This window comes from Lepeophtheirus salmonis, chromosome 4, assembly GCF_016086655.4.
Source record: "Lepeophtheirus salmonis chromosome 4, UVic_Lsal_1.4, whole genome shotgun sequence".
Lineage (NCBI taxonomy): Eukaryota > Metazoa > Arthropoda > Copepoda > Siphonostomatoida > Caligidae > Lepeophtheirus > Lepeophtheirus salmonis.
The window spans coordinates 39,312,668-39,324,669 of NC_052134.2; the positions used below are offsets into that span (position 1 = coordinate 39,312,668).

At 31.0% G+C, this 12,002-nt stretch overlaps 1 long non-coding RNA gene across 1 annotated transcript; it reads left to right on the top strand.

Annotated features, from left to right (window-relative positions):
- Positions 1-261: 261 nt before the first annotated feature.
- LOC121115915 (uncharacterized) lies at positions 262-2,979 on the top strand. The gene is made up of 2 exons (XR_005863714.2): positions 262-828; positions 985-2,979. It is a non-coding gene; the product is annotated as an uncharacterized lncRNA (long non-coding RNA).
- The last annotated feature ends 9,023 nt before the right edge of the window (positions 2,980-12,002 follow it).

Genomic DNA, 12,002 nt, shown 5'->3' on the forward strand with positions numbered 1-12,002 from the left:
GTTGCAGAGTTATAATTATAAGTCCTGGCTAGAGTAACTCAAGAGTAGAATTGGGGATCCACATCGGAGAAATTCTTACCAATGCCCTTGTTTATTTCATTCTCCCCCTCCTCCCCTGTCACAGCTAATTGTAGATGATCTCAATATTTTTCAAATTGTCAGGGTTACCATGTTGATTTTCGTTTTTTTAATACCCATTATACACACAATTTTCATCAATATAGATCAGGGTTCTCCAACCTGTTCTCCTCTGAGAGCGACTTTTAATGTAAATAAAAATGTCCAAGTTTTGTAACATTTATTCACATCGCTGATTTCGAACAAAAAAAATGAATTAGCTTTGTTTTCCTCAACATTTACCATATGTTACAGTACACATCTCACATTCTGTATTAAAACATCACAAAAATATTATTATTATTAGCATTGTTAGTATTATTACTACAAACACATTTATATTGTTACTTATCAATGTTATATACATACATGTCACTGCTTACGCTTCACAAAACTATTTACATACACCAAAACATCTCAAAATGAAATGCTATCATGGATCACTTACAATTACAATTTATGTTTCAAAAACTAGCTCAGCTCAGTTCAATGTAAGTGTGTGTCTGTGTGTGAGTGAGTGCGTGTGTTGTGTTTGATTTCAGATTTTTAGATAGCGAGATGACTGATACTGCAAGGAGTCAACAAGAGAAGTGTATGCTGGAGTGTATCCACTTATATTAACTCTTATGGAGTCATTAAATGTTTATCCGTCAGCCTCGTTCTTAGCTTTGATTTCAGGATATTCATGTCAGAAAAAGCTGACTCACAGAGGTATATAGACGCAAACAATGCAGACATTTTTATGACTGCTCGGTGAATATTTTCATATTTGTCTGGCTCTACTATGCCCCAGAAAAACTGTAAATGCTACTGAGATGTCAACTGCACATTATTTTAAAGGTATATAACCTTAATTTCCATTTGCAGAGGATCAACACAGAAAAGTTCAGCTATCTGTCCTGAAATCTCACTTATGTCCACATCCATGAAAGGTTGCTCATGAAGCGTCCTCTCAATACTCTATGCAATTCGGTGCAGAGGGATAGGGATCCCAGGCGGTTTCGAGAAATATATAATGTAATCGATACGTATCATTGGATACTTCATAGATGGGGGAGCTTGGCTTGGATTGGGAGAATGGACGGACGAATGTGTATAGGAAAGGATGGATGGATACCGAGAAAAAAATATATTATAATAGTGTTTTGTGTATATATGTTTTTCTACTTTACCCTAATTGTTGGTTTTTAAAAGGATAGTTTTTATTCTTATGCTTACATAGTCTATCTACGGTCAACCGGAAATTCTTTGAGGAAGGGATGAGCGGTCGCTCATCAACTCTCCCTCCCCTCCTTTTCTTTTATCTTCTTCGTGGTTCTTACGTTGGAGAAAAGGGGGGATATAAAATTGTGTCTATAGCGTTTATATTAATGTGCATTAGATGTTTTTGGGATAAATGGTAATAATAATTTTTTTTAAATAATCATAATAATGTTGGTCAAAAATGTCTCACAGGGACAAGTTTTTTGATAAGCTTTGATAAGAGGTCAAAATACCTGGACACATTTAAATCGTTGGTAGTACCTGTGTGACTGTCGATCATCTTAGAAACAGAGGGGAAGTGCTGAAATCTTTTATTTTTCACTCGCTGAATGTACAATGACAGTTTTCCACTGAACACCTTAAAAGCACTGATCATGTAGCCACTCTGCATCAGATAATAGGCTGGTGTCCTCGTCCCTCGTTTCAATGAATGCCTTTTTTTCACAGAGCAAGAATAGAAAGCCCTGTAGTATTTTCCCCTGTCTTAGCCATTTAACCTCGGTGTGCAAGGGAGATCCCCATACTTTGCAGATCATTCCTCCAGGAAGAGTTTGAAGCTTCGGTGTTGCTTTGCCTAACCTTAAATGGAATTGACGATCCTGATATCAGGCGTCATTACATGGTCTAATCCCATAAATTTTGAACATATAGCGAGTTGGTGAAGGATGCAATTGTACTTCAGAATTTTTTGCAAAATCTGGGACCGTCTTGTAGTGTGCAATAAATCCGGAGTGACGACTGGTCATTGCAGGTGCTCTGTCAGTTGTTTCAGACACTAACTTTTCAAAAGGGATCTTCTTTTCCGCAAAATAATCCTTTACTGCGTTATAAATAACAACTCCCCTGGTTGTATTTTTAAATGGGAGTAAGGTCAAAGACTCATCCTTGGTAGAAAAGTCGTCAAACACCGTCCCAATGAAAACAGCCAACTGGGATGTATCACTGCAGTCCACAGACGCATTGCACTGAATAGACAACCATTTGGACCTATTCATGTCCAAATCCAGCTGTTTTACCGCATCCATAGACAAAGCTGACACTATCCTTGTATTGGTACTAAGCTGTACATCGGCAATAGCAGAAAAAATTTCGTCCTTATTTTTGAAATCCCTGAATAGGATTTCAGCCACCGCTGTCATGGCCTCCTCTACGATGCCAGCATCAGTGAACGGATTTTTCCACTCTTTTAAAATGTCCGCCACTTTAAACGACGCCTGTGTTGCTAAATTGGCCCTTTTCTACGGTTTTGTAAAAAGAGGCTGTTCCGTTGAAGCGTTTTCTATAATTACGCTTCATCTTGTCTTTTCATAGACTGCTAGGAAAGTCTGGTCAAAATTTGCCATGGAATTTGGGGAAATGGTGCTCCACAATACAGCTTTTACCCATCGACATGCTGGTCCCACAGATCAAAAAGACATACTTGTTGTTAAAACAAAATTATGGGTGAAACTGGTACGTTTTAATCCGTTTGTTAGTTTTGACACTCGTCGCCATCTTAACCCATTCAAGCCGAAGGTTAAACATTTTTTCCAATTTGAACAAATATTTCTATTGAAATGAAACTTTTTTAAATAAATAATGAATCTATAAGTATCAAAATTTCACAATATATAATTTATATGACTATTAGTTAACAATTAAGTATTGACATGCAAAAAGGTGTGCCATAATTATTATTTTCTTTTACAAAAGAGAATCTTTAATTGCTGTCCAAATAAGAAAAAAAATGAAATGATAGTTTAAAAAAATATAGTTTTTCAAGTCTCAAAATTTGTACATATATCCCCTTGTTATTCTTCTAATCAATCGTATAAAATAAAATAAAAGTATATCGAAAATAAGGTAAAAAATTTCGTCACACTACATTCAAAATGTGAGGCACGCCATTTTTGAACTAGCTCCTATGAATATTGCTACAAATATTTTTATTGAAAGTATCTAATATCTAAAAAATATAGAAATAAAATATTATGTAACCAAGGGCCTTTTGTGAGATACTTAGAAAAGGAGCTTCAACCAACTGGTAGCTCGCGAGTAACGTGTTGGAGACCTCTGCTATTGATCCTTATCTAACCTCAAGGATGTTATGTTTACAAGAACATTATACCACTGAATTAGGCCTGAATTAAGAATAATGAGAAAGTAATAGAGGTTGGAATTCCTGTAATAACTTCCAATAACCGCTAATCCGCTGATTAGTGGACTACAAAAAGAAATAACGAATGAGTGATTAAGTTAAAACAAAAATTGTAAAAAACACTAATCGGATCATGACTTCTCACTCACTTAGATATATATTGATTTTTGAAGATTTGATATTTGAGCCTATAGCTCCAGTAACGCTTTGAGTTTGTTCTTAATGGGCTCACCAAAATCTAATTTTCAAATGGATAGATAACATGACATGACATGTTTCTGACTTGTATCCCTGATATTGCCACTTCCACGAGGTCAAGTGATGAAGAACTATCAAGGAATAACCCTCTAACCAGCTAGATAGCGAACCCCACCAATAAAATTTTCCCCCAATCTTTTATCACATTAAAACTTACTTTGGCCTAGACAAAACGATAGAGAAGGTGGCATTATTTACAATTATTGCCTTGCTGGGAACCTTTGAACTAAACGAATTTCTTTGGTAATTCACGGTTCATTTGACAGGCCTTTTATTAAAATAATTTAATGAGTGAATTAATGTTTGCACATTAGCGTTAGCGGGCCCATGAACTAATAACATTTAGCGTATGGTGGACTTACGAAAAATTAGCGTCTGCCCACTTCTGCAACCCAGGAATGAAAGAATGCAATGTCCGATAACAAGGACGGACTGGGCATAATAGGACGATACCGATTTCAATCCCCATAGTAAGGACTGATAAAATTCTAACTTCTACAATGTATACTTTTGCATGTATATTTTTCCATTGAAAGAATAAATTTGATAACGCTCTAAATTCAACTTTAATAATAAGCTTGGTTACACACTAATACACTGGATATCGCAATATTATTTACAAAAATGTAAATAATATTTATACACTGACTTGTATCTGCGGTTGAGCTATATACTGTATAGTAGTATAGCCTTTTAAAGAGTAACTTAAGATAATTTCATAAAAACATTATTTGGAACAATTTTAGGTTATATAGGTAAATGTAGATAATCTTATGTATTTAGTAAAATAGCAAAAATAATAAATACAGTATATTGAAGGTATGTAAATCCACATGCCCCAATCTAAGTTTTATTAAGGAAGACTTTACTAGGATTAGAGATAGAATGACTTAAGATATTGAGAAAGAAGAAAGAAGTTTGACATTCTTACCCCTCTTTAATATCCTTTTATACCCTTATACTAACATTATCTTTAAAAATATGAGGAAATTTATACACTTCTATATATTATGTAGTGAAACCTGTATTAATCTGTCTGGCAAAGAAAACGGAAAATACGACCGGTTTTGCAAGAGACCTCTTCAATCAGATTTCCTGGTTTGTAACAATTCTACATTTGAAAACTGAATTGCACAGATAAAACAGGTGGGAGTTAGAGCAAGTTGTATTGTAAGTATGCTGTTTAGGAGCAGTTATATTTACACATGTCGTGATATGTGAAAGTTGAGCCAATTTGACGGTGTGACTATTATTAATTAATTAATTAGTTTCGTATATATTTACAAAGGTTTGAAACGAGTATTTTTAATATTTAATGAACCTTTGTTTGAAAGCTTCTGTTGTACATAATATACCAGTTTTAAAGACCTTGAGTGTCAATGTCCATAGATTCATCAACCTTTATTTTCCAAAGTAATCTATATCCAAGCTGATTAAATAAATCAACTATTTTTATTAACTAGGAAGGAATCATAGGAAACCAATGATAGTAGTACATATATTAGGCCTATCTTCCTGATAAGATTTATCACTATAATAGTACGTGGTAAATGGTTCTAAAGGAAGATTAATTGTCTCTCCCAAAGTGAGGAAAATATAAATTGATATATGTTCGTACATAAATTGTATGTAAATATAATATTTATACACTAGGTTGTAGATTTTTGGGTTAATATTTTTCTCCTAATAGTCAAAGACCTTTTCAGCTATGGACAATATAAAACTGAAGTTGGAGGCAACTCAGGCATTTTTTGGAAGTACAGGCCCTCTTAGGTTTGAAAAAGTGCTATTTTTGTCTGTTTAATTGTTTAGTATTCGGGGTATAACTGAAAAATATGGTACACTTTGTTTAAAAATACTAAAGGGTCTAAAATGTACTTAATGATATCCGTCTTCCCTGTTCCTCCTTTTTGTTCAACAACAATCACATGAACAAGGGTTACATTTTGATGTATTATGTTTGATAAAAAAGTTAAGCCACTAATCTTAGAATACATCTAAGGCATAGATAAGTATAGATTGTTTGAGCATCTAAGAGGGGTGATGATTTTTTTTAAATTATTTTATTTCCTTTGTAAAAGAAAAGGTATTTCGATCAAATTAGGCAGCAGAGCAACAAATTAAAAAAGAAAGAAAAATAAAGAGGCCCTTCACCCAAAAAAATATAGTTTTTCGGACACCCCTAGATTACGTAAACTGTTGTATGCTCCTGCTGTATGATATACTTATATATTTTTTGAAAATCAAGTAAAGAAAGAAGGATTCAAAATATTTATTAAACATAAATACATTGACAGCAGCTGACGTCATCTCTAGTCGATAACAATCTCGCTATAAAAACTTCGTCGCTCTATATATCCTCCATGAACTTACCCCCTTAAATTATTAAATATAAAGTACACAACATTTTTAACTGATAAACCTAATACTATTAAATATATACTCGTAACATCATAATTAGGACGATACAAGAGGCCTACAAATGGCCAATTTTGACACAAAAGTAATAAAATAAAAATAAGAAGACAATGCAACACGCTAAATGTAGCCTGAGAGCCTCAAACATTGGCAAAGTCAGCTATTTGATTCTCCAGAAAAGGTTTTTGCGCAGGGGAAAAAAATATTAACCCCGAAACGGGACAGTCTTATTGGGCCTGAATTCGATTTTTTTCCCCTTCAATTCTATTTTTTCGTTTCAAATTGTGGCTTATACTTTTATGGAATTTTTAGTTCATATAGAAAAGGTTTGGTGGGTTAGAAAAAGGCTTCACGCATATTTTGACATAAGAGGGACGTAGAGTAACTCCCATGAGAGAAGGACGAAAATATATTCAATAAATGTAGTCCTTGTAAAAGGTAAAATTCAAAATACTTAAAGTTAAGACCTATCTATAAATCACAAAGTTTGAGAAGCACTTGTTTAGAACTAAGATAAAGGGTTTTGACAATTGGCAATAATATGAAATTTGAGGGAACGACAGTTCAACGGCCGGCAATTGAATATTTTTTCTTCTCTAAGCCGTAAAGAGTTCCATGTATAAAGTATTTCTTGTTTAATTATAGTAAATGGCCGTTCTTTGAAATTTCAAGATTAATAGAAGGAATCTTAGGTCATAAGGATACATTTCTTCCAAGGGTATTAAACTAGAGAGTAAGTGACCTCTATTTGCAATTAATCAATTATTATACTTTCCTGTCTCTTGTTTTAAGTCTCTAAGGATTGATTCAATATTCTAGATTTCGAATGATTTTTCAAATGAAGAAATAAATAAATGGAAAGAACAAAAAAAAAAAAAATATTTAAAAAAAGTTCCTCCAGGTTTATAATTTTCTCATTATACAAGTTAATATGCTAACGGAAAAACTACCACACATCTTCAATTTAAAAAGAGAGTACCTCCAAATTTGTTATAATTAAAAGTTGTTCAATGGTAAAAAAAATTAGGTTATAAAGTACAACTATTGAAGTTTTGTCGACCAAGAAATTTAAAAAAAAAAATCCAAGATCAAATACAGAAGTTCTTTAAGTATAAAGTAGTAATTTAAGTATTAAAGGTAATAAGGTTAAGAACTACTGATCTAATAGAGGAATTATTTATAAATATATCATTAAATCTATCTTAGAAATGTATATAACGAAATAAATACTATTAAAAATTTCAGAGTGTATCATTATGTAATCATTAAAACATACTAGGAATATAGAGTACGTAAAAACTTAACCCTTACCGGTCCAACCATAAATCTCAAGAACACGAACGAATCGAAAATAAAAGTAGTTTGATATGAACTATCTTTAATACATGACATAATGATATATATTAATTATTTATAACTTTTTCGTACATGAAATATACTTTTTACTAAACTAACACAATTGGTAAAATCAGATTTTTAAATATAACCTTAGTATAAATAATGACTTAAGACTTTTTAAAATTAGAGTAATTAAAACGAAGGAACAGATAATAAAATGGGCACAATTTTAAGTCCCATATTAAGGGCCAATACAACTCTAAAATATATACTTCCATCAATGAATTAGTTCACTCTACAAAATCTCAGTTTTCTAAAAAAATAAAAATAATTATATACGAAACTAACAAAAAATAACTATAGAAATAAGGCTTTTTTATGTACTCTTTTTTTAAATTCAAAATGGGCACTTCTTTTTTCATACAAAATCAATGATTGCTTCTTTGAATTTAGATATTCAAATTATAATAAATTTTACAACACATAATTTTTGGCATTTATATTCGGCAATTATATGATTAATCTAAATATCATGTGACTGTCTGTTTGTTGACTTTACTTATTTTATAGACTAAAAAATTAGAAGAAGCTTCTAATTCCTACTTTTTTAATCTGGTTTTCTATTCATACATCTTAAGAAATATGTCTAGAGTCAATTTAAGTGCTCCTTTAATAATTATTAATGTACGAGGAATGTATAAGGACATTTTGAGCACATTATTGGTTCAAAATGTCATCTTCAAAAGATTAGGAAAAGGTGCTTCAATTGAAAATTGTCGATCATAAGATTTAAGTATATTATCTTACAATTATAGAAATAAGTTGGAACTTTTTATTTGACATCTCCGTTATTTTTTTGTGATATTTTTGGCACCTTTCAAAAAAAGAAATTTTCCTTCATTTTGTTCTAATACTTTTCTTCACATCTATCAATTATATACTAATGGTATATATATATATATGTATATTTTATATACATATATATAACCAGTGGGCTTTAAATACATTTTAAGGGGAAAACTTTTTTACGAAAGAATGTTTTTTCTTTAATTAAAAATTATTTACGAATTTAAAATTAATATAAACTTTAAAAAGAACATTTGGTTTTATATAAGAAATGTGATAATTTTTAAATAATTAAGATATAAATTCAGACGTGCATTCATTTGGATGATTTTATTTTCAGCGAATGCAACACTCATTTCAGCTAATTCGGAACTAAGATGAGATTAAAAACAAAAATTGGGGTTTGCCCTGAAGGGCTCCTTCTGCCCATTTGAATATTTGAAAACAAAATGGAAGTATTTGATTGGTTCTTTTTATTTACGGGGAAAATGATTCCATCAACATTATCAGACTAATGTTTACGATTCTACTGATTCTGATAACGTTAAATTATTGGTTATTTTAATGCACATATGAAAAAAAAGGAGAAATTTTAATCTATAAGAGCTTACTACAGTGTTTCGGTTTGTTTACAATCTCAAAAACATAAACCATCCATATTATAGTAGTTTTTTTTATCGGTGAGCCTTATTTGAGTGACTTTTTCATATAATAAACGATGTTATGAGTCAATGACTTTTTTATTAATAGAGCAGTCGAAAAAGACTGATTCCCGGCATATGAGAAAATTGGATTCTTAATATCAAAAAATAATCTGGTAACTATTGGAGTTTCAAATAAAGAGAGAATAAGTAGATATGGGGACTTGGACTTGAGACTTACGACTCATCTTGGTCTCGATTCCATACGTTGAAGACTTATTACTCAACTTGATCACACAATTAAAGACTAGAGACTTGACTTGAATTAGAAAGGTAAGACTCTCGTCTTGACATGGACGCAAAAATCATATCAACTTTTTCACTGGACATAAAGTGCTCTTTAAAATATATTTTATTTTATGAGGAATTGAACTGTACTCAAAGAATATATTCAAAGATTCTAACTAGGATCAAAACAATATTTTATGACCTGAACTTTTGAGCAAGAACTTAAAAATTAAAAGGATTATTCTACGAATAAATTCCTTTACTATTCAAACTATTCCTCTATATATCATTCCTCAGTTTATCAGCCTTCTCATTATTATTTTTTTATCTACTATTAAGAATATTCAACTTGGACTTGCAGTATAAAGTCTTTCTCATCTCTGAAAATAAATAATAAATAAGTAGAGACATAACTTATAGCATAGAAGAGTAAATAGGTGCAGTGATTTGGTCTTATAGAACCCCATCTAGTGCCCCAAAATACACCCTGTTCAATGTGTTGTGTAGAATACCCAGTGTACTCCAATCACATAAAAAACCATTGCCTCCGCTTCACTAGCCATCAAGAAACATAACTATATGATACAAGTATATTCTAGATTACCAACTAACAAGAATTTGGAATAATCAGTACTATTTTTCTACAACTCTAAATATGAATATATATTATAAATATATATGAAACCCTTTCATAAAAGATTTGAATTTATCAACTCACGTAGCCAAATTTCCTTTTCGAAAAAAATTAAATATAATACATAACAAAAAAAAGTCCCAACACAAGTACATGTATATACTTAAGGATAGGAACCGTCAATAACTTACACGACAATAGGTAACTCAATCAAACCATGGAACTCTAGATACATGGAATAAAGACGAAATTTTCCTTTTTGCAAATAAGACCTTTTTTATTTAATTATATTCCTACAATAACTTATCAGAGTGAAATTGGGCATGAATATATTGTGTTTAAAAATTTTTAAATGTGCAACTACAAACTTCAGCAAAGATGGTTCCTCCTCACATTTTTTTTATTACACATTTTAATCTTAACAATTATGTTTGACAATATTTTTTAATAAAACACGCATTACTACCACGGATATCGTTTAAAAAGTTTATTCCCCAAGAAAGATTAACGAAAAATGTATCTAAACACAAACTATGCTCTAAGGGTATAAAGTACATATATATTATAAGCAGAAGGATCTATGACTCAAGTGGGAAAACAAAATGACGTCCATTGAGCTTTGAAGGGGTGTGCATCGGAGGAGGGTTACTCTTTTAATACATATACAAGAGCCAGAAACGGCGTTTGGAAGCTTAAAATTATCTCTTAATTAAGTCTACAATTTGTAATTACCTTCCTTTTCCCAAATAAGTGGGTATATTACAAGATTATCTAATCTTGTACATAACTTAACCATATACAACATGGTATTGCGTTGGATGTGGCACGTGTATGAATACATTAGACATCGTATATTCAAAAAGGGTTTCGTCTTCCCCTTAATGATACATTTGTATTTAAATGGTAGATATGGGTATAAAGCTAATCTGTAACTTAATAATGATAATACCCTTGCCTTAGGTCCTCCTCATATTATATACTTCCCCCTAACATAGGATATGATATGGCATTCCTGAAAAAGAAGACTTTAATTAATTGTACTTATACTTTGTAAGGTTCTTAGAAAATGAAATTACTTTTTAACATTTATATATATATATATTTATTGTACAGATCAAATCCAAAATAATTCAAAATATTCTTTCCCCTACTTTTTTCATTAATAAATGTTCTGTTTTATTTATAATGAGGGAATAATACTAAAATGAAAATGAGTTTTCCTAACCAAAACCACTCATCCATTAAGATAAAGTTAAGTATATTAACTTAGAGTGAATAAACTAGTATAGCTCATTTCCCCTTAAATTGCTTTAGAGAAGAACAGAGACAGGGGAGGAAGATTCATTGAGTTATTACTATAAAGAAATTAAATAAAGACTTGTAATAAAAGATCAGTGTTATGTAGACCCGCAACAGGCCCTCCTATGACTTCCCTGTTCTTTTTTTTTTATGACTAATCTTTTTTTTTTCCAAATGAAATTTTTATTAGGACTGACATAATTTTTTTGTAATATTAGATAACTTTTTTTTGTCTTTTTTAATATAAAATTTTTTGTAGTAACTATCGATTGACGTTTTTCTTTAAAAAAACATTTTTTCAATTACCTTTTTTTTTAGCCTTTTCAATAAATTGTGTCAATGTTTCATTTAATGACTTTTTTTAAATATTTTTCTATATTCCTAAATTAGTATTTTTTTATAAATAAAGTTAACTTTTTTTCCAAAGGGCTTCTCCCCATTTGGTTTTTTTATCCCACACACCCGTTACATCGTTCCTGAATACCTGCTATTCAAACAGATATGAATCAACATCAGTAAGAGGCAAACTTTTCAGTGAAAAGGTATCATTAAGCAAATTGTAATTTTTAAAGAACTGCCTACAGAAAAGCACACTTTAACCCTCCATTATTTCCCTTGAGGGGCGGGGGTATCCAATTTAGAGACGAAAACGTCCTTATACGTATCATATTTTTGCTTCACGCTATTTGTAAATTCTAAACTTAGTAATATACATACTATATGACATTTTTAAACAATGTATGTCATTAGTTTCAGAGTAACT